Source organism: Coloeus monedula (assembly GCF_965178545.1).
Source record: "Coloeus monedula genome assembly, chromosome: 4".
In the NCBI taxonomy this organism is placed as follows: Eukaryota; Metazoa; Chordata; class Aves; order Passeriformes; family Corvidae; genus Coloeus; species Coloeus monedula.
This window is the reverse complement of record NC_138784.1, coordinates 55,834,026-55,858,405: the sequence shown is the minus strand read 5'-3', so window position 1 is coordinate 55,858,405 and position 24,380 is coordinate 55,834,026. Positions and strand designations below refer to the sequence as shown.

General features: G+C 36.5%; 1 protein-coding gene across 1 annotated transcript in view; it reads left to right on the top strand.

Moving 5' to 3' along the window:
* The window catches only part of GRM8 (glutamate metabotropic receptor 8), a gene marked incomplete at both ends in the record, with an annotated part of 315,726 nt that overhangs the window by 273,605 nt on the left and 17,741 nt on the right, over positions 1–24,380 (top strand). The gene's annotated exons all lie outside the window — the stretch shown is intronic.

Below are 24,380 nucleotides of genomic sequence, written 5' to 3'. Positions count from 1 at the left end.
ATTTATAATTGTGCAAAGATTTGACATGTCTCTAGATTAGAGGGCACCCTTGCCTGTGGAATTAAACAACAGTTTTGTATACCTTGATAAAACACTTTCTAATTCAAACAGAAGAATTGTATGGGGGAGACAGTGTGGCAGAAAAAACCATTTTCCTCACTAAAAATTGAAGCAGGCTTACTAAATTGGATCAGACTTATTTTCACGGCTTTTTGGATTAAGTCAGGGGAAGTGAGTACCAAGGTAACAGCTTATCACAGATAGAGTAAGTAAAAAAAAATCCCATTTGACATAGGAGAATGTTTAGGTAAATTGTTTTAAAATTATGACTTTTTTATATGTATAGGCTTAAGTCAAAAAAAGGTTTTTTGTATAAATGTACTTTTAACAGCTTGGTCCAATCAAGTTTATGGCAAGTACTTGAACTAGAAGAATTGAGTCTTGAAATAGGATATATTTCTTGGCTGGCGACCATGCAGTGACTTCGATTTACTCCTTTGGTTTACCTTGCCTTGTAGTAAAGGATGATTTGGATTCAACTTCCAAAGATAAGATTAATGAACCTCTCTTCTGCATTTCTTTTATGAAATCCAAGACCGAATACACAAATGATGCTAAATGACACAGCTTCTAACACTAAATTTCACTTGTTAGTTGCATTTTTTCTATCTAAATGATTTGTTTTTCTTCAGATAATGATTTCAGGAGGGAAAAATGCTAATACAGTAGCTCTGTAATTCAAATAATTCTTTTTAAAGTGCTTCTACTTTTTTCTGCAAATAAAAACATGCTTCCCCACAGAGTCTTACAGACATCTTCATAACAGTTTACATATTCCATACAATTAAAATATTTCTCTGAATAGGTCTCGTGGTTTGACAGTGGCCCAACGCCAGGCACCCACGAGAGTTGCTCACTCACCCTCCCCTGCCACAGCTGGGCAGAGGAGGGAAAAGGAAAAAAATTAACAAAGGCTTCATGAGTGAGATAAGGAGTGGGAGAAACACTTCAAGGGCAAAACAGGCTCAACTTAAGTTGTGTAGTGAATTTATTACTAACAGAATCAGAGCAGGGTGATGAGAAGTAAAATAAGCCCTTAGAGCACCTTCCGCTCGCCAGCCCTCCCTGCTTCCCACCAACAGCACATGGAGACAGGGCATGGGGGCTTGGTCAGTCCATCACTGAGATTCTCTTCCGCTGCTCCTGGAGAGGAGTCTTCCCCTGTGAGGCTGTGGGGTCCCTCCCACAGGAGACAGCTCTCCCTGAACCTCTCCGATGTGGGTCCCCTCTCAGGAGCAGCAGCCCCACCGCCCCTGCTGCAGCCTGAGCCCCTCCCACGGGCACACAGCCCTCCCAAACTGCTGCGATGTGGGTCTCTCTTTCCATGAGGTGCAGTCCTCCAAGGACAGGCCGCTCCAGCCTGGAAGCAGGGCCCTCTCTCTCCACCAGGTCTTCCACTGGATCACAGCCTCCTCCAGGCATCCACCTGCTCCAGCACGGGCACCTCTTCCACAGGCTGGGGGTGGATCTCTGCATCCCCCGTGGATCCCCATGGGCTGCAGGGGCACAGCTGCTTCACCATGGTCATCACCACGGCCTGCAGAGGAACCTCAGCTCTGGCACCTGGAGCACCTCCTGCCTCTCCTTCTCCACTGACCTTGGTGTCTCCATGTTGATTCCCTCAGGTGTTTTCACCTTCACCTCTTCTCTGACTAGAAACCAAAATCTTGTGACCTTGTTTTGATTTTCTTCTTAACTATGTCATCACAGAGGTTTTAGCAACCTCTCTCATTGGCCCAGTTTTGACCAGCAGCATGTCCATCTTCAGAGCCATCAGCCACTGGCTCTGCCGGACATGGTGGGAAGCTTCCAGCAGCTTCCTCACAGGACCCATCTCAGTGGCCCCCCTGCTACCTAAAACCAGGCTGGGACAAACCAATACAATGGGATAAAAATGTAATATCTTAGTGCACACATATACATTGTTTGAATAAACTTAAAATTTCTCAGTTAATGAATAACACCAGAAGAAGCATTTTAAAGACCAGCTAATGTATTCTAGAATATTTTATTTGAAATTTGATATTATGATCTTTTTGGAGGATAAAGCAAATGAAAAACTTACATGTACTTTTTGTTAGTACTTACTCACATTGCAGTTATTTTAGAATACTGAAATTATTTTTTTTTATGGCTTGAGCTTACTCAGAGAGAACAGAGCAATAAAAGCTGGGGATTTTAAAGTGCTATTTTAAAGCAATGTTTCCCCTTATGAAATATTGACAGTAATAAAATTTATCATGACATTCATTACTTGGCAGGGGTACTTCCAATTACTAACTTTTGATACACTTCTGTTTGAGTAATGAGTAGTTAAAACTTTTCAAAAATGTTTTGAGGAATTTCAGTTTTCCTAGACATTAGCAGTGCTTACAATAGTAGCAGAAGTTACTAAGCATTTCTTGAAAAAGAGTCTGTACTTAGTTAACTAAATATTCAGTCAACACTAATTAAATAACAAACCTATTGAGCAGCTTTTATTTCACTGTCAATACCACTGATAAACAAAAAAAGTACCTTCAATGCTGAAAGTAGATGTCTAGATCCAAAACTTAAAGCTCACTCTAGAAAAGGTACCCTTACATTTAGTGGCCTTGGGGATCAATTCCCAAAAGTATAAGTTTGCTAAGGATTCTGTCCAGAGTCTAGAGGAGTGTAAGCCTGTAAATCCATAAATTGAGTGTTGGGACCAATCAAACTTCAAATATGCATGATGAAGGTCATTTAAATAAGCATAAATACGTATCTGCGGACAGGCTAGGAATCCTGATGATATGTTCTTGCTGTGAAGCACAGAATGGGAAACTCCTCTCTTTCCTCTGTGCTCATGAGGACCCTTGGGTCTCTAGCTGGTGAATGCAGCTGAGTTAAATGCCTGAATTTGCATGTGGTGACATATCCGTAAGAAAAAACATAGTAAAAGTTAAGGTAACTTGACAAGATGTAATGGGAATATGTTGCTTTATAGTCTTGACATTTGTAACATTTTTAACAGTGCTTTATAATGTATGCTGTTTCTTTTAATTTGTATTATCTCAGTTTACATATAAGTTTGAAACTAATATAACATTGAGAAAGCTACTGTATAGTATTAAAGAAATTAAATATATACATATGCATAATTTAAAAAGATTAAAGTATCAATCCAAAATAACCTGGCATAACTCAAGCTTGGTGGCTTTTATTGATCTCCACATGTACTAATTTGTCCTTATTTTTGAGAAGCAGAATATAAACACCCTGTGGCATGAAACATGCCATTTTGAGATTGTCATTTTTACGGATGTTCTGCAGAGAAAATATAAACCTTGAATTTAGGTCCTGTGTGATTTTTTTTTAAATCTAGTTCATGATTTTGTCCATTCATGTCCATGCCTGTTTTGACAGCTCCTTGTTTATGAAAGGAACTTTATACAAAAAATTAAATTATTCCAGTGTGTCATTAAACTGAATGAAGAATGGACCCCTAAAACATAAACCACTAATTTTCTAGCACTTACATAAATGTCAGTAAGGTGCTTTAGAGGCAAAGGACAGAAATTCTGTCAGAAGGCATTCTGTGAATATGGCTTTCACCTATGTCATGCGCATGTATATGGCAAAACACTGGAAGTGCTGGCATCATCTAGGATAGAGATGTCTGAAATGTCATAATGACTAGAATGCCACTGAAAAATATATTGAATAGCTGAGTGATTAAAACAGGTGTTTGAATCCGTGTGTAAAATTAAGTTAAAATGGCAGATTGCACTATAATCTTCTGAGGATAGATGGCTGTCTGAAGTACAACCCTGTTTGATAAACTGAACTTAGTAAATTTCCTTCCTTTTAGCATTTTTGACAGGTGGATAAATCATGTTTATTCACAGATTATTATCACACATCATTATTATCAGACATAATTTATATTAATCTAGAAATATTTTGTTTTGAATGAGAAGATGAATAATTGTTTCCCATATTGTGAAAGAAGAGAGGTTTCACTTTCTGCTAAGGAAAGACCATTAAAAACACTGAATAATTTCTTTCTTCTCCTCCAACTGGAAGCAATTGCAAGGTGTAATCTAACAAGGCAGATAAATTTAAATGTATTTCCAACTGTTCTGACAAGTCTGACCTCTCTTTTCATAACTGCAGTACAGACAAAACAAGTTGTAATTTTATAGTAGAAGTCTTGCCATAAATTAGTATCCTTATGATCTTACTATTCCAGCTGTTTTCGTGCTGGATTTATTGTTCAGTGGATTTTATGCTTATATCCATTTGTTTGTTAGTAACACTAAAAGAAGTTAGCAACAATACTAAAAGTATGCCACTATTAATTTGACTTGTAAATTACTGCTGTAGTTGTCAAGATAAAGAAATTCAGTTCTCAGTGGGAGGAAGAGGTAGTTCCATCAGTGTAGTAATATATTTTCATTAGTTTAAAGAAAACATCTACTAATGATAGTTCAGGTAGAGACCTCTTACTTCTCCCATATTTCTAAAAAATTTACACAAATCATCTTTTTTGTGTGTGTGTTTATGTTAGGAATTCCTGACTAAATGTATTCCTGTGACTGCAAGAAAACAGCATCTTAACGATTCCTCAAACTGTGTTAGTGAAGGGGACAGCACTGAGCTTGTTCTTCACCTCTAAGCATTCTCTTCCAATCCTGAACATATTCGGAGTCTAGCTCTGCAGGTAGTCCATGCAGTACACATCACAGGAAAAAGTCCAGGCAGGCAACTTATAATTTTAACATTTCTTTCATTTTATGAATTATTTTTTGGCTTGATTAAACTTGAATCTCTGCTGCCAACACTGTACATAGCATGAAGATTAATCTGAGGGATATTTGAAATAGATTCTCATTTTCCTTTTCACAGGAGCAAAAGTTAGAAGACTGCTGAAGTGATACATTCCACATTCAGCAGTTTATCATTGTTAAAACTCAATTTCTGCACTACTAATGGTTTTTTATTCAGAATTTTTATAATATGGGAGGAATTTCAAGATTATAAAAAAAATTTCAGTACTTGAATTTTTGCATGTCTAAAGTACAAGATTTATAAGGAACGCCTCAGAAAACTGGATTCGTTTAGCTTGTTTCTACAACTTTCAGTAGTGAGGAGGGTGTTGTTTTTTCTCCCAGGTAGCAAGCAATAGGACAAGAGAAAATGGCCTCAGGTTGTGCCCGCACAGGTTTAGGTTGGACATTAGGAAAAATTTCTTCACTGAAAGGGTGGTCAAACATTGGAACAGGGAAGTGGTGGAGTCACTGTCCCTGGAGGTGTTTAAAAGACATATAGGTATTGCAAGGGACATGGTTTAGTGGTGGACTTGGCAGTGTTAGGTCAATGATTGGACTTAATGATATTAAAGGTCTTTTCCAACCTAAATGACTCTATTATTCTATGTTTTGGAAAAGAAAATTAGTTAAAATTCACCAGATTATCTGGTAGAAATATCCTTCCCTCTCACTGGAAATCATGTTAAGAGTAGAGCAGCTTTTCATTCTGTTTTCTCATGTCATGTTTTTTCAATTGTAAAATTTCATGAGCTAAATTATTTCTATGTTTCATAATTTACTTGAACTTTTGATCTAATATTTGGCAGAAGTTAGGTCTTTGTTGTTCTACTGTAGGAGCAGAGTGTCAAAAAAAAGGCATGAACAAGAATGAGACCAAATTGCAATTTATTGCCCAATCTTCCTCTGCTCCCTTTCTGTCTGAGAGGAAGTTCCTTGCTCCTTGTTTATCCCTGAGGAAGCATGTTCCCCTTCAGCTGGAAGATACTCAGTGCAGTGCAGGCCATGGCCATTGCTGGGTCCACCCACTGGCTGAACAAATGTTTTCAGCAGCCCCCAAATCTGTTTTCCCTCCCCACCCTCCCATGAGCTAGTGTTAGAGGACAAAGGAATAGTCATACTTCTCATGGGTGGCAGCGTGAACTGCAAAAGGTACCCGTAATGAGAAACCAGTCAAATATAGAGATCCTCTTTTCTTTCAAAAGTTGCTTTGTGGGAACCCATTCCAAAAGTTATTTTTTAGGAAAAGAATGTGATGACATTTTTCTTTTTGCAAAGTTTATTAGCTGATAACTGAGACAAAACCAATTAACTGGGCAATTTAAATTATTGTAGGCATTTTGAATGCCTTTTTTCAGTTTCAGTCTTTTCTATCCTTGTAAGTTTAAATTGGACTTTGGAAGCAGAGCAGTTCTGATATTTAAACAGCATAATTCCAGAAGTTTTAAACTGTTTCCACTTTCTTAAACTGAAAAATGTCTGGACTGTTGACTGTAACACCAGCCTTGCATTTAAAAAAAAACACTTATAAAAAGATTTTTTGTGAGTTTTCAGGCCAAGTACTGACTTGTTTAGAAAATATTACTTTTTAAAATTTCTAGCCCCTGTTTAGATTTTTTAATTCAGCATAGTGGGTACCCGAGTTTCAGCAAGTGTTCTTGCTGAATGACTGACTTGGTGCAAAGTTAATGAATATGTAATTTTAAAGACTGGACTTAATTGTTTTAAGATATGCCTATTGCCTTTAGATTGAGATTTCATTTCCCTGATTACTTTTATATTAATGAAGCTACTAGGATTTTGATTATGTACACCGAGCCCTGATTTTAATTATAAGTTTCCTAAGAGGTATCACAAAGAGAGAAAATGCCAGCTCCTCCAAGAAAGAAGTGGAGTATTTAGTAAAATATCTTTTTCTTTTTAGCCCAGTGAGACGCTCACATGTGCACCTGAGGGTTGCAAACCCTTTTCATTTCTGCATAGTTCCATGTCTGTTCCAGCATGAACATTGAGCTGGCATACCTAGCTGTATACATTGAAAAGATGTGCACCTGCCACAGAATGGAAAACACTGGCATTTTGCTTGTCTGACATGTTTGCTTCTGGCCCCATCATGAACGATGGCTCTTCTCCCAAAGTCAGGAAAGAGCTGCCAGAAAAATTAAATTTGCCTGTGATCAGCTTCCTACCCCATCCTGGAGAATGTCAGAGAGTTGGTAACATGCAGATGAAGATGGAATTGCATGCTAAAGAACTTTAAAAAGATCTTTTTGGCTACTTGCTGGCTTCTGTAATAAGTAATTAATCCTAATTGAGAAGCAGAAACAATTTTGTGAAGCACAGATAGCTAAATAACTCTTTATCTTTTTTGTAAAAAAAAAATCAATAATCACAGAAAGCAGTTTGTGACAGACCACAAATGTTTCATAGAGATAATATAAAAAAATTATGCCTTAGATACTGTATTTCTAGAAATGAGATTCACCTCACAAAAATATTGACCTTTTGGCTATGATTTCTTCAGTGCCAAAAATCTGGTTGTCTTCAACAAGTGCAGTTTAAGAAAAATCCTTCCAGCATTTAAAAAATCTTAGGATTTTGGTGCACTGCAAGGTTTAATTTGTGTAAAATAAAACTAGTAAAAATGCAAACTGTATAGAAAATATCTTTAAGCAAATTTGTCACTCACTGAAAAATGTTTGTAAGTAGACAGGAAGAGGGATTTTTTTTCAGCTAAGAATGATATGATAAACCCACATACTGGAAATAAAAGCTATGGGTAAGAGAAAGTTAATTGGAACTATGTTTTACACTTCTACTCTTGTTAAGACAAATAGAAAATCTTTAAATAGAACACTGTTTAGAAATTCTGGGATGGTCTTGTGAAACTTCATGTTCTTGCTAGCTCTTGCCAAGTTGGAAGCAGTACATCAATAGCCTTTGTTGTAGCTTTAGCAACGCTTGTAATTTACTGAAAACAAGTAAACACATGTATGAAAGAAGAAAAAAACTAAAAAGGCTTTTAGCTTGGCTCTGAGTAGATATTCAGCTTGTTGTCTTTCTTATCTCCCATGACAAGAATTCAAATTTTGCATAGGTTTCATAGCAGTATCAATATTTTGATCTTACAGATAGGATAAAATGCTGTGGACTGGTAAGTTGTCATGCATAGGCTCAGCCTAAATAGCGATGCTTATACAAGCTCATCACATGCCACATCTTGAACTTGACACCAGTTCACCACCACACTGCTGAGCTTGATCACCATTAGGTGATCAGCACCTCATGAATACCGTATTACCTGGTATTTTCTTTAGACAAATAACATTTTGAAGCACAATTATGGTGACTCAGCTAAAGTGTTTCTTATGGAAAGCACAGTAGATTGATGTATGTTTCAGCCCCTTGTGACCATTCTGTTAAAGAATTGTCATAATTTGTACAGCTGAGAAGATGACAGTAAGTTGGACATCCTATCAAAATACAAGATCCAGACAAAAAAGAATCTAATGAGATATAAGTCCAGTAAAAGTTTGTAACAGAATTGATAAATACAATAAAATTCTAAAATTTCATGTAAGGGACAGTAATTTTTTAAATTTATGTCCCATAAAGATAGAAATACCAGAAACCAGAAATTATGCAAGTCTGATTTCACATGGACTAGTGACCTTTATGCTTACTCTTAAAATGCAAAACTAAGTCTATTATGGGAATAATTATTTAATTAGATTGTTAATACTGAATATGCATGTGTGTGTGTACAAGTATTTATTTGCACATTACTGTAAGCTGTTTCTTCATGAAATGAGAATAGCTAGTATAGAAGGCCCAACAAAAGCAACAATTTTAATACATATATAAGAAATTTCGTTTTTTAAAAAAAAAGTCTTTAATTGGTCATATACACTTATTTTTTAAGTTTATCTTTCGGTTTACAGTGAAATGAAAGCTTCCTGACAGGGAATGAAATGACAATAGAGAGATCCATGTGAGCTCATCCAAGAGAGTCAAAATTTAAATGTAGCAGAACATAATCTATTTTTTTTTTAGTAATCCAAATAAAAATAGATTCATTATGAAATATCTTCTTAAGTTTAAACATTCATTTTCAGTGTGTACATAGAGTTTGAATTTTTCTTTTCCTAAAGTGGTGCTTTTCAGACTTGAGTGTGATTTCATAATCAGTCAATTTACCAGAAACATGACCCTAGTAGAAGGTTCAAATGATTGCTTTCATGGTGATTACCAAGGTCATTAAAAAACATGCATTACAAGGTTCATTTGATGTTGTGAAGCATATGGATGGGTTTAAAGTGGTGTTATCAGGTTCGTTGATAGAACTGATGACACAGCACAAGTATAAATCTACTTTCTACAGAAAACATCCTTATTTCTACCATTGTACAATAAGAATAACTGAACAATGAAGGGAAGAAAGACAAAGTACTTGATTTTCCTTTTTTTAACTCCACTGAACTCACATGGAATAGATTAAGAGCAAGTATTCACAAGTATTGTGAAAGCCATTCTGCAAACACTTCCCAATTACAAAAGAGCAAAGTCAGAAGGAGATTAGAAGCAAAGAGGGGAACTACTTATGAGACGGTGTTCAATGGAAAATAAAGGAAATGATTTTTAGCTCTGATGCTGAGGAACACACTACATTTTGCAAATGTCTTTTCTAGAAGTTAGAACTCATAATTGAATGAGGTATAGCAGAAGAGCTCACAGCAGGCAAAGCATCCATCTCCTAATCTAGTCATCAAAAAGACACGGGCAAACCAATGTGGCATGAGGCTGAAATTGGTCCCAAAGCCCAAAACTGCTTTACAAACAGTCTTGTAAAGGAATTGTTTGCACCATATGTTTTCCTTAAGAACTGATCTACTGAAAGGGTGCTTTAGATTATGGTACAAACTGAAGCAGCTTCCTCCAGAACACATCACCTCCTATCCCTTTGAGCCATCACACTGCATAAAATTTTATTGATCTACAAAGATCACATACCTCCATCAAGGCTTCCAGATTCCAAGTTAGAAATTTCTCTGCTGTTCCTCTACACTATTTGCTTTGTCAATGAGGCTTGTAATTTCTTTGTTTCCAATCACTACCACAGCTATAACCTTTGTTCTTTTCAACCTTCAGCTTTTTGCTGTTTAAATCCTCGCTTGTTTCCCTGCTTGCTTACTTGATCATTTGTCAAAGATAGAGCAGTCATTGCAGCCAGTGCTACTTTTCTTCCTACATCCCAATATCTTATATCCTTAACATCTTATATCCAAAATCCTAGTTCTTTTTTGTGTGACTTAGGACTCAGACCCTCCACTTATCTCTATGTCTCTTCCTCCTCTCCCTCCCTGACATCGATAGTGGTGTTTTGTTACTGGTGTATGTTACTTTCACTCTTAAATTTAGATGTTTTTACAAACATTTCCTTCGTTCCGCCCTCCCTTTCTCCCTCCTTTCCTGCCTTCCTCCCTTCTTCCCTCCCTCCAGCATTCTCACATTTGTCCAAGTTCTAGTTCCTTTGTTTAGTGCTTTACCTTTGAAAGGTTCTGGTAAAGCCACAAGCAAGCGAGTGAGAGTTTTTCTAGTGATGTCAAGAAACGTTGATGCCCAAGCTGTTCCTTTAATATTTCCTCTGTATGCATCCCATTTATATTTCAAGCTGTTGAAAGCTTTTCTAAAGGGACCTGAGTAAGCTGGAATTTTGTGCATTTGAGTTATATAAGAATATAACTGGGGAATTCGACATTGTATGTAAAAATTTCATTTTTTATCTAAAATGTAGGTCATATTTGACTTGGCTTTAACTTGAGCTGGCTATTCTGTGCTTTTGTGTAGTTTTAATAAACAGCCCATGTGTGTTTGAATTCTCCTGCACACAAGGAGGATGGCATAAAAAATACATTACAGGCAGTTCTGGTTTTCTAAGCACCCAAAACAGGGAAACTGTTAAGTACATTATATCCTTGAATATTGCTTTAGCGTAGAAGCTTTTAAGTGCAAGGGAGGCATAAAATGAGGAGAGAGAAATATGTGGTATGCTTCCTCCTTTCTCCTAGGCAGGGATGTAACAAGCAGATCTAGTTGACTGACTGTTTCCTTGGGGGTTTTTTTGGCTTTTCTCTTTCTCTTTGTACCCATGTAGCTCTGTATGGTAGTTTGGCAGGTTTCATGCCAGACTGGGGGCTACAGGGAAGCACTGTCAGTGGGCATTGCTCCAGTTGCACTTGCTTTGAGAAGGTGGTTCAGAGCCAGGCATTTTAGGATTTGACTATATTAATTTTCTCTCAGGGTCACTAGAATGTACAAGGATATGTCAAAACTGCAGTGGAACCAGCCTCTTCTATATGTCAACAGATCATGTGGTTTCTACACCTCACTGCTGGAAAAAGTTATTTGTGTTTGAAAACAGTGACAGTAGGCTGAAGATAGATTTTTTTTTTTAATTGCGATGAAGAGATTTTTAAGTGCTGTCAGTTTCATTTTATAGAGTGTGCTAATACCTTTCAGAGCACTGTTTGACTATAAGCCTAATTAGTAATTTCTGTCTCCTCTACAGAAATAAAGACTGAAATAAGGCTTTTGTAAAATTATGCTAGATTTTTTATCTATTGAATTAAAGGATTACACCTGATTTTAATTCTCATCTGAATATTAACACAAGCTCTTTGGGCCTCTTTGCCCATGTAAGAACACAGCTATTCCTCTTAATGTTAAAGTTATTGTGCACACATATTGACAGAAGACTAGACCCCTATGGTTGTAAAATGAAACCATCAGCACCTCTCCAACAAATGTAATGCCTGAGAGCCAGTGCCGAGACCTATTTTTTACTGCAGTTAGCACTTCCATGCTGTTTAAAATGACAGAGTATAAGCAAGTAACTTAGATCTAACCTGTCAGGTTACCCAGCAGTGATGTGTTTCTGAGCACCTGAATGCTTCTTTTCTCAGTTATTTTTTCCTTTTTTACCCAAACTTTTTCAGCTCTGGTAAACAATACTCTCTTCCTCCTACAAAGCCACCCACTTGGGTGAAGTATATTTCACAGAGACCCCACACTCTATGCCTTAGTGACTTTTTGAAAAAACTTTTTCACTATTTTCACAGTTCATCTCTCTTTTTTCTTCCCCTAACCAAGACCTCTTTCACTTTGAAGAATCACACTCTCTTTCCTTAAGAAGTTTAGGTGTGCACGTTTTCTTATTCAGGTGATGACTGTATTTTGCTCACAATCTAATTAAAGCATGTGATTAATATCTGTGTTAAAAATGAAAGGGAAAAAGAAAAGGAAGCCCTGTTACTTCCTAGAAGCTTCAAGTACTTAGATTTGTCAAAGAACATTAAGGAAAGTAGTGTACATGTAATTTTCAAAGATGGGCCCTTGTTGTCCTGTTTCTTTACTTACACAAGTCCCCCCTGATGCAGGGGGTGAGACAAAATATATTTGTCTGCTGATGTCAGATATATGATACATATGCAGATATCTGATAGTTTCAGATATCATGTCTGCTTATTTCAGATGAATAAACAGCTATCAAATAGTGATGTAGCTATTTCACAGATACAGAACAGTAATTGAGTAAATGTTTTAACAAACAGGTTGTTTGTGTTTAGGGAGCCATTCTGGCTGGAGAGAACCTTAACAAAAGGAGCTAGTTTTCTTGGAAAGGCTAGAAGTCTGATATTTTTACATGCCCAAGATATTCTGCTATAAATTCAGCCATCTAGCACTTGATTTCCTAATTTTGACAATTTTGTATCTACTACATATATACAGTTTATACAAAGTCCAGCTCCTTTGTATTGTTTGTTTGTATATGGCTGTTCTGGAAAGTTTATGGAAGCAGCAGATTTCTGTTTTCGCTGAACAACCTTCCTGGACTTTTTTCAAATGAGTGACTAGCTAAAGATTGTCATGAGAGGTCTCCTAGGACTGCATAGGGAGAAAGTTTTAGTAATGGCTTTCTTTTTTATTTCTGTGTTCTGATTGGATTATGAAAATGAGGAGAAACTAGCTGTCACTAGATGGAAAATTATGTGTGGGAATATTGAATTAATTCTCAGCAAATGGTGTTTAGATCACTTATAATGTTAATTAAGGTGGGCAGGACTTTGGTGGAGTCATTGTCCTGAAAGTTTGCCATTTGGACAGACTTTCACATGATCACTGTACAGAAAATGTTGCTGCTTTGTACCCAGATCCCAATTTTTTTTTCACAGCATGAGAATGCCAGGTCAGTGGTCTTCACCTCTGTTGCTGGTATTCCTACAAGTCCAGGCATGAAGACCTACTTTAAAATTTCAGTTTAATTAACAGTTTTCCATGTTGGTTTAAGGTATGTTAAGCCACTTTTTTGAGTCTATATCCATGTGTTTGAAGACACAATTGCATACCCAAGGCATGAAGGGGAGTTTTATAGCAAATATTACTTACGGTTATATTTAATTCCATGATCTTCCTAGCCATTACTACATGGTGATCAGAAGTGCTGTTCATCAAGAACAGGAATGGAAAGGAAAGGAATGGAATGGAATGGAATGGAATAGAATAGAATAGAATAGAATAGAATAGAATAGAATAGAATATGGGTTCTTTACCATAGGAGCATGTAGGATTTGTGAATTCATTTCCTGCTGGGATAGTGACTGTATAAAATGGAGAGAGTCATATTTGTCAAGGCTTTGTCAAAACTGCATTTGGAAATTTGTGGTAACCCTGAACTACTGCTGAGCATTGTCTCTGAGAATCATATTCTGTAAAGGAGCTCATTATGCCAAGGAACCTACAAAGTTTCAGTGAATCTAGTTTTCCAGTGGATTCCTGTTCCAGTGAATCTTGAATTGTTAATTCATATAAAACATTTCCATTTGAAGGTATGGAAAAATATAATTCCAAGGTGCTCTGTAGCAAGTTTATGAAGCTACTGTTCTGGGAAATATGAGACAAAGTCCCTCCATTCTCAAGAATGGTTATGAGGCAAAACAACAATATCTTAACAATATTTATGATGTAAAAGGATGCCACCACCTCTTCTGTCTCTCATAGCTCTATTTGATTTAATTTGTTTTTCTTTCAAGGGCCTGAAAAGAAAATATATTATACAGTGATAAATAAAACACGTATTAATTAAAAATGTTAATGTTATTGAGTTTGTTTTTTCTGGGAGCAAAACCAGAATAAATGCATCTGATTCAATCCCAACCAATTTTTAAATGACAGCTTACTTGCCAAATCAGAGGAAAAAAATTGTCATTGACTTAAGTTCATTATCTTGCATCCTTCCTTCATGGAGTCCTGTATACAATATTCTGCACTAGCCCTAGGGGAAACACAGCCTTCAGCTACAGTTACTTGTAAATGGGAACTGCTTACTAACAGAGAAAAATTGCCCAGCTCCTTTCCCAGGAGATAAAGAATATCTCAGGATATCTCCACTGAGATGATTGCTGCCCTTGAATCTGTTAGTGACATCAAAAATTATGGCAACAGTCTTTGTTACTGGTGATTCCATGCAGAATTCAGTGCAGTCCTCTCTAAATCCACTGGCACCCAAGGCAGGACTTGTTCGTTTGCAACTCTGCCTGGCATTTACAAGCAGTTCAGTGCCTGCATTCCTCAGCAATTTGATGTGGCTTCATGATCAAAAGTCTGGATGTACCTGAATATAAAAATACAGAATGGATGCTCAGCTGCAGCCAACTTTGAAGGGATTCTACTGTGGTAGGAGTTTTGTCTATCCAATGGATAAGTATTTTACTTTTATAATATGTACAGGACCTGAATGCAGAGGAGTAAGAGGCTAAACTCTTGAATGCCAATGCACATCACTATGGTATGTTATACACTCATAAAAGTGTGGAGGCAGATCCCAAAACAACTATTAATTCTGAAGATAAGCCTTCACACATCAGTCAGAAACCAAGAATCTAACAATATTCAAAAATAATTAAATTATAATGATAGAAATAGTGCACAGTAGCATTTTTTAGTGCTAGAAACAATTTTTAAGGGATGAAATATCACACTTGAGGTCTTAATACAGTCTCTAGTGATTAATAATGAATATAAGTTCTTCAGAGGGTGTCTTTTTCTAGGTCTCTTTTTACCTTCCGCTAAAGTGCCTTGCTTTGGTCACTCTGTAAGTCATGGCATTTGACCACATGGATCACATTCTAATCTACTCTGGTAACTTCTACATACCTTAACATTTAAAAAAAAAGGTATTTTTCATTTTATAGTGTATATTTCCAAAAATAAAATAGCTATGTGCAGTAGAAGAATAGAACTGTGTGGGTTTTTTTGTGCCACCATTCTTTCCTTCTTATTCGTTTCCCATTATATGGCATTGCTGTTAGTGTTTATGAGCTCCTGAAAAGCTTTTTTGAGCTTTTGAATTTTTGTTCCCCATCTGTTTTTTGCAACCCTACTTTATGTGAGAGATCTGGTCAATCATTCCATACAAAAATAATATAGTAAAACTAAACACCACCACCTCACCTGCAATCATTAGGTAGCTGTGGTTATGAAAAATACTCCTTCATATAGAACCATGTATTCATTTCTTCATGTCTTCATCCTGAAGTTTGTATTCTCTGCAGCTAAAAAAATATGCTCCTGTAAACATGCTGTGATTTTCCACTTGCATAGCAACAGTATATTTTTAAGTGGAGACAAAAATGCTCAATTATTTGTGATTACTCCAAGATGCTTTCATCTGATAATGCAAACCACTGTGTTTAATACCTTTCAAATGCATAATGTATGACTTTTCATCCTAGTGGAAGCTTTTAGGTTTTATGCAGTTAATGAAATTTCCTAATCTGACATAATTGTTGTGACACCAACAGTTTAAGAAGTACCTCTTCTTTTAGAGGAGTCCCCTCATCTACAGGGTGCCTGTTCTGACAGAAGAGTGCTGTGTGGCTTGTGGACAGACTGCTTAGTTACTGCCTTGGAAATAAAATGGGGACAGGTAACCTCCCTCAGCTGGCCTTTCTTCTGGCTGTCTGTCTCACAGAGGTTTTTTTCTTAAAGGGCTTGTGTCCTGGTTTCAGCTAGGATAGAATTATTTTTTTCTCAGTAGCTGTTACAGTGCTGTGCTTTTAAAAAATATTAAAAATGAATAATTACTGTAGGAAAATAAGTTTGCATTATATTTCAACCAAAAGGGTAAATGAGATAAGCCCCACTGTGCTTGCTGGTCACAAGGTATTTGTACAGAGTTGGTGGATAGAGCTCCATGAATAAAGGAATACAGGATCATAGTGCAATATACTAATATAAAGGAATACAAGAGCCCACTGTAAGGGAGATGGACAATGCAGTGTGCTTAGGACAATATTTGTTCTCCAGACAGAAAAGCTGGGATTTATTTCACAGTATGCAGACATATAGTGTATGTGAACATAGTCACCCTAGGCTTCTAGTCAATTTGCTGGGTCCCAAGTCCACATTCTTACTAGAAATTGTGTTTATAATGATCAGAGAAATGTCAGTGTCCACCTGTCAATGGCTTGTCTGTCATCTTTTCACATTTACAAGTGCAGTATTTATCAAACATTGTGTCTCTGAACATGCAATGTACAGAAGTTTTCAAATATAAAAAGTAATGTTACAATAGCATAGAAACTTTTTATATCTGCTAAAATGGTTAATATATAGTAATTATATGGGATTTTAAAAAAACCCCATAATAACTGGAGTCCTTAAACTCATAGTACTTCAGTGGTCTGATATGGTGACCTTTAGGCAAGCAAACACTTACTAAATTATACAATAATTTTACTAAATATCTTAGCTATGTCAATTTTTTAACCTTTGCAGAAGCCATAAACATCAACCCTGTAGCTTCTGTTTTTTATAGAGAACATTTCTGTGGTTGTTGAATTCTTTATCAGAGAAATGGAATGCATTTTACGTGAAAAAAAATTAGCTTTAAGGAATATTTCAATTTTTTTGATTATCAGAAGACATACGATTTGATGCGACTTCCAGAAGATATTATTATGTCTTTTCATGTCTCTGATATTCTATATTACTTTGATAAGATAAGCTTTTTGGTAGTTTATCCCACACAAATTTTCAGTCAATCATATTTGCACACATAAACTTGTCCCTTTTAAATCCTGTTTTTATTGCCAGATCCTTTAAAAACCTGTAACTTCTGATAGTTTGTAGCTGTGAGTTATCTGACTTTTTAGTATTGACAAGAAAGAAAAATGAAAAATGTATGAAATAGTGAAAGAACTTGGTGGCAGAAATATGATTAAGCTTTGGCAGAGCACTGGGAAGATAATTTGTTTTCAGAGGTGGAGGAGCATGGAAGTAACCCCCCAGTTTTGTTACACATGTATTCAGAAAGGACTGACTGCTGCAGAGTCACAGAGTTTTGAAAGAATGAAAATTAGTGTACTTTTTACCCCCCCAAATGCATTGTCAGAAAACCCTCACAGCGTGATACTCATAGGAAAATAAAAACTTCGAATGATGGCTAACTTGAAAGGTTTTCACTGAGAAGAAAGGAGACAGTTGTGATTTTAAAGATTGAGAGTTTAAAGAGTTTTATGGTAACATAGCATCACTATTCTGTTGAAACTTTGAGATTCAGAATGTTCTGAGGTACGCTTTGTCTTTATTGCTTTATTTAAATTGATTTCAATGTTCAGTTAATTGGTGCAAGTAAAAACTTTTATATTCACACTCCCTTCAGTCATGTAATCAGTGCCATCAAAATCTTTAGTCTTTCCTAGAATTACAGATAATAAATTTCAGAATCGTCATATATAACTTTAGAATCCCTAATTAAAGGGGTATATGTAGTTAGCTTAGCAGTTATGTAGGCATATGTAGCTAGTTAAGCCTTACTTTGTACTTCTGTTTGTCTGAATTTTAGTATCTCTTTTTGAATAGAAGTGAAAATATGAGTAGACATAGATGGATTATTTATTTGGGGGAGGAAGCATTGTTTGTAGGATTATTTATTACTAGCCTAAAACATAAACCCAAAAATATAATGTGTAAGTTCCTTCACTCTGAACACAGCTTTTGTACTTTTGTTTTTGTTTCATGGGCCTGTTTATAAGTAATAAAGATCACCTGATATAATATGATCTAAATTTTGGAAGAAAGCCCAAAATCTATTATGAAGAAATGAATTGTCTGAATCAACTCCATCCATAGCTTAGGAACAAAGACTTTTTCAAACATTCGATTGCTTTATAAATTGTGTTGATAAAATATGAAAGAAAGCTCTTTTGGTCCACTTACAAAATACATTTAGCTTTTTAAGAATTAAGTGGTACAGAGATATATTAATGTAAGAATACCCATAGAAAATATTTAAAACTATGGATTCTGTTAGATCTCTTCTGTTCTCAGGAACTTTCTTTACACAGTCATAAAAATGGTAGCAAGGAGCTTAGTGTTTCCTCAGAAATTCAGAGGTAAGATTTACAGGCTTCAGCATCTGCTATTGCAAGTTGATTTGTCCTGGATCAGGATACAAAGGTAAAATGCATCATGGTGTCTGACCAGTGCTCCATTTTTTTTTCTAGAAGGCAAGTGGACATCATGTAGTTTTAAGGGCATTGGTTGGGCTGCATTGACTTCACAACTGGCAGCAAAACTACAGCCATTTCCTCATCTCATCCCTTTTGGTATCAATACTATATATACCCTTGTAATGGGGATCATCAACAATCAACATGATGAAGTCAAGAAACAAGGATGACCATGACTTCATTTGTGCTTCAATCAAAGTTGTCCACCATGCAATGTGGTGCAAACAAGTGTTGACATGAACATTCAGCATTTAAAGAAACAGCTTTAAATGATGCATGTGAAATGCTGAAATTAGGGCAGGTCATGTGTTGGATAATTGAGATTGCAACAAGATAGTCTATCATTAAAAAAAAATGCAGAATTGTCTGGTTCATGTGTTGTAAACATTCACAGACAGAATGCTTGCTAAAGAATCCACTAATTGGCTGAAAAATGTTGCATAGGGTGATGTTCATGTGGAGATGCAGTCTTTCAAATAGAATAGTCTGTCACTGACTAGGTCCTCACAATGGCATTGTCAGCTGGTTTGCATAAGACTCCCTGAACTGGTTTTTTTCTGGTTTCAACTCTTCAGCAAGTGCATGAAATTCTCCCATTTTGTAGGCTGATTTTGGACTACTTGGGAACTGATGACTAAGTATGCTGCATGTCTACAAAAACAGAGCCCTGCTTACTGAGCTACATCACAATTATGTGTAAAGTGCTAACCTGAATTTCACCCTCACGTAAAAAATTTAATTTTAATTCCATAGATCTTGCCACACTGTTAGATCTTTTTCAACTTTTGAGCTTAGCCACTCTCTGTGAAATGTGTGTGAATAAGCCACTGAAAGCAAAAATGGAGCAAAGCACTGCAGCTAAAGCTTACATAATATGTTGTGTTAAAAATCCTCAAATTCATTTTCCTGCCCTATTGGGCCAAGATGAGAAAGCACATATGGTGAGGAAAGCCACTTGCTGTTGGGAGATCTCTGCATTCCCTCTGCACAGGGAGGAACAATTTAGCCTCATCACTCACTCTCTTCTGTTAATCTGGCACAAATCAAATGCAAGAGACAGAGCGTGAATGTGGATAAGTGAGAAGATTCAATTTCCTGTCTCATGTGGCTAAACGTTTCTTGTTAAGTGTCAGGTTTAGAGCTGAGTAAACAGTGGAATAATATATTTATGGTTCCGTTTATACAATTTGACTTGTGATTCAGTAAGCATCCTCCCTATTTTCTTGCATTTCTGTTACAACTTCAAAAATGTAGTTTTGCTTGGAGCATACATATGGATGCTAAACGGGGTTTCAGCCCCTCTTTAGCATTCCTGCTTTTTTGTAGATTTTGTATTTTCGTGGAAGTGGAGGACAATTATGAGTAATGTGGATAAAAAAAGTGGATTAATACAAAATGTCTGCAACACAACATCGACTAAAAGAAGGGTTGTGTATGTATGAGCAATAGAAAAATTACTTGTGAAGAGAGCAATTGCCTACCACCTCCTTCCTCAATATTGTGGTACAAGAGCTCACCACCTGAGGGCAAATGCTCATGGACACTTTTGATTAACCTTTAAACATTCCTTGGAAATATTCAAAGAGTAAAAGCCAGGGGCTGCCAGTGATTAGAGTGAAAAACACTGGCAAAGGGAGGTTGAAAATGGTGGCAGAAATAGCAACTGATTGGTAAGAAAATGACAAGAGGAAGGGTCTGCAAAATTTGATAAATATTGTATCTGATTTAGATTTCACTCTTCTTTTTACCTTTCAAAGGTAGAAACACAGCTAATATAAACTCTAGAGTTCCTATTTACAGCCCAAAAGAAGCAAAAAATTGTTGTTGCAGGGTTGGGTGGGGAGGCTGTGGGGAAGGAAAGGAAATTATTTTTAATCTTCTAAGTGTTCCCATACTTCCTGTCTCCTATTATATCCTTCATTGTAAAGCACTCTTAGCCTTCACCTGAACAGTCTCAGGGCATTAATAATGATTTCATTCAGTGCTACTGTTGGCAAAAATTAGGCCATCCAATCAGGAAAGCCAGTGAAGGCAGGATACTATGTCAGTGATGCAGGCAACCTGTCAGATAATAACAATATAAAAATGCCTTCAGAGATAAAAGCAAAAGAAGTTACAAGGTAGGACACAGGGAGACAAACTAAGTGTCCTGAGCTAAGAGTTCATTCTTAAAGGCTCATGAGGGAGACAGTGGCTAGGATCATGTGGCTGTGAGGATTTGTGTAGCTGGCAAATAACACGGATTTCCTTTTCATAGATATTTAGTATATTATTTACCTCTTAGTGAAGCTCAATAGATGGAATATGGTGGGCTTATTAGCAAAGATATATTTTAGTTAGAGTTGTCATGGGTTCATCTGTTACTTCCATACAAAATATTGCCTAGTACTATAATAGTCTGTCGCAAACACAATTTACACAAACTACTATTGCATAAAAACAGTGGTGTGCTAAATTTAACTGGACTGTTCCTACTCCAGGCCAGATTATTTATACAGTTATAAAGCTAAATAATGAATAAAAATAACTACATACATCTTATTGCACCATGTTTATTCTTTGTTTGCTATACACGGTGATTTCCAAAGCATAAAAAAACCAACTTCATTCCTTTTGGAAAATGAATATTGTAGATGCCTGAAATACAGATCAGATTTACTAACCATTGATAAAATAACAGTAACAGCTAGTTGGTTCTCCAGGTTTATATCAATGATTGAAGGAAATACAGTAAAATCTGTGAGAGACTGGTGAGGTTCTGCCAGGCAGAATAATGTATGGACAGTGTATGCAGTTATATATCAAAAATATTTAGAGTTTACATATGACCAGCCCTAGTAATCTTATCTCCACCACAAATTAAAAAAAAAAACAAAAACAACAACAACTTTGCACCCTGTTTCAGCCAACTTTTATGTAGAAGTGGATTTCCTAAACTGACAGCTAAAGAAGAGAGAAACAAGCTGTGGTGTGAACTACACCTGACAAGATATTATGGGATATTATCCTTCCACTGCAGGAGAGTCTGTGAGTAGTCCAATATAGGAAAATCTTCAGATAAAGACCATGGCATTTCTCATCAAACAGCTAAAAGAAACCTTTCCAGTGAGCTGTTTGTTTTTAATCAAATCAAACAGAAGTCTGTGGTCCTTAAGAGTATTTTTTTTAAGCTTCCAGGACATTTTAGTAGGTTAAATACCTTATAGATGGAAGTTGTTGTCAGCTGCCATTTTGATCATTAATAGTAGCATTCTTAGGCCATGTCTACAAAGAATTGCCAACAAATGTGGAGAGCAGAAAATAAAGTTAACCAACCCACACTCACATACCAAACCTGACTAATATAGTTACACTGGCAAAATCCCAATGTGTGGTTATGCCAAAAGAGGAAAGCTAATGTTAGTTTTGCATCTGTCATTCAGTGAGGTGATGTAACTGTGCTGGCAGGAGAGCATCTCTATTTGGCACACGTTGAGGGGATTTGACAGCATAGCCCCAGCAGACTGGCTAGTGGCAGAAGCTTTTTAGTTTAGACAAGCATTAAAATTTACATTGAAAAATGAGTGAACTGGCAAGGTAAAGTATTAAAGTCTGAACAGTCCAAGAAAGCAGTTAAGGGAACCGACAAGGTTGGCCCTTTTGCCTGGCCACCATTTTGTAGGCTGCAGGCTGTATTCCAGCCCACTGAATCAGGTTCACTGAAAGTAAAGCAAATTGATAATCTCATTAGTTTAAAAGAAAAAAGAGTGTTGGTCCCTGTATTTAGACACATTGCAACCATAACTAACAAATCTAGTGATGGTTCTTTTTTTCTTTAATGATAGAAGACCACTATCTAGTGACTGGCAATTGCATGGTCATGTTCCATTTTGCATGCAACTGCTCTTTGTAATTTTGCTATACAGTGACATATTAATTATAGTTTAAAAGTAGAAAAAACCAGAACGGCCTTTTAAAATTTATTTTAAGGAAGACAAAGGAAAACTACCTTTTAGTTCTTTCACTTAATGGAGTTGGTTTTCCTCCAGAGATGGAATGTCCTATTTAATCATTACAGCAGCTGTGCAAAAACAATCTGAATATATAGGAATATAAACCAAAGGGATTTTCTGTTTAAAACATTGGCAACATCTTAAAACATACAATCTGTTGAATTCTGAGTTGGCTTTGAGCAATGGATATGCAATAGTGAAGAAAATACTTTATATTAATAAGTAACATTTATAAAATACTTTGAGGACTAGAAACCCATAATTTATGCATAGTATTCAGGTAAGATATACCATAAAAATACAGATTATTAGTCGAACTAATCAGAATCCCATGTGCTTTACACAAGTTTCACCATATTTCATTGTCTCACTATGAATACTAATTTGTTATTGAGATATTTATTATTTAGGTTACTTAAATATCCATAGTTAGCAAATTGAATCTAATTATAGTAAATTAAAATATGGTCCTTATCTCAGTCTTCTTTATTTGTTGAAGAAGACAGAACAAGGAAGGTCAAAATGCCAAGCATATACCACAGAAATAAAGAAAAGTATTAATAAAGTCATTGGGTTGTTCAGTAACACCACTCAATTTTTTATTATAGATAATTCAGCAACATGTCTTAATTACTATTACTACTACTTTATGACTTGCGAAGTAGCACCTCTTAATTACAACTACTACCATTATCTGCTTTGTGGTGACACCTTTTCTTTCCCCATTTTCAGATAAGTAACTAGGTAGTTCTTGATTTTAAGAACACTAAAACTAAGCTAAAAAAATTTGGGTATATAAGCAAGTCAATTTGTCTCACTTTGGTCCCTGGAAAAATCATTGAGCAAGCCCCGTTGGAACATATTTCTGGTCACATGGAGGAGAAGAAAGTTTCTGGAAATAGTCAACAAGTCAACATACCAATCCAACCTGACTGCCTTCTTCAATGGGACATCTGTGTTTGTGGATGAGGGGAAAGGTGGGAATGTTGTTTACCTTGATTTTAGCAAGACTTTTGACAAATATTGTGTTCTGCAATATTTTGGTACCTAAGTTTAGGATGTTATAGTCTTGGTGGGTGTGCATCAGATAGGTAAGAGTCAGTTTGGATGAAAGGGATCAGAGAGTCACGGATCTATGTCATACTCTACTTGAAGGCCACAAGAGGTCTGTTCTGGGACCTGATTAGCATCTTCACCAACAACCAAACAGTTGATGGTAACAAATTGGGGTATAAATGATTGCTAAAGGAAAGGGTTGTCATACAAGGACACAGACTGGATGGAAGAACGAACCAACAGGAAACCACATAAAATTAACAAGGCATGATGCTAAGTTTGGTGCATGGAAAGCTAGAGACCTTGCAATGGTACAGGGTGAAAACTGACAGACTGGGGAGAAATTCTGTAGAAAAGGTCACAAAGGCCTCACAGACATCAAACTAAGCATGAGTTAACAGAGCCGTGGTCACAAACAAGGCCATCAGCCTTCTGGGCTCTGTTAACAGAAGCAGATAGGTAAATTGAAGGAAAGGATTTTCCCTCTCTACCTGGTTCTCATTAGGAGACGTCTGAAATACTGACCTCCCAGTACCTCCCAAGACATACAGCAGACTAGAGCAAGTTCAGCACAAGGACCATCATGACTGTTGGTGACTGGAGTGCTTGCTCTGTGAGGAGAGACTGATTAAGCTGGGCTTGTTCAGCCTGGAGCAGAGACAGCTCTGGACAGACTGAATAGCAGCCCCTTGTGCCTATATCTTGGTCACTGAGAGAATGGAGCAAGGCTCTTCACAGTGGGGGTGGTAGGAGAGCAGGAATCCGTGGACGTAAATTGAAACAAAAGTAATTTAGTCTGGCTAAAAGGAAAAATGTTTTTCCTCCAACAGCAGTGAAGTTCAAGAGGTTTCCCAGAGAGGCTGTGCAGTCTCTCTTCATCCTTGGGGGTTCGAAAGACCTGGCTGGAAAAA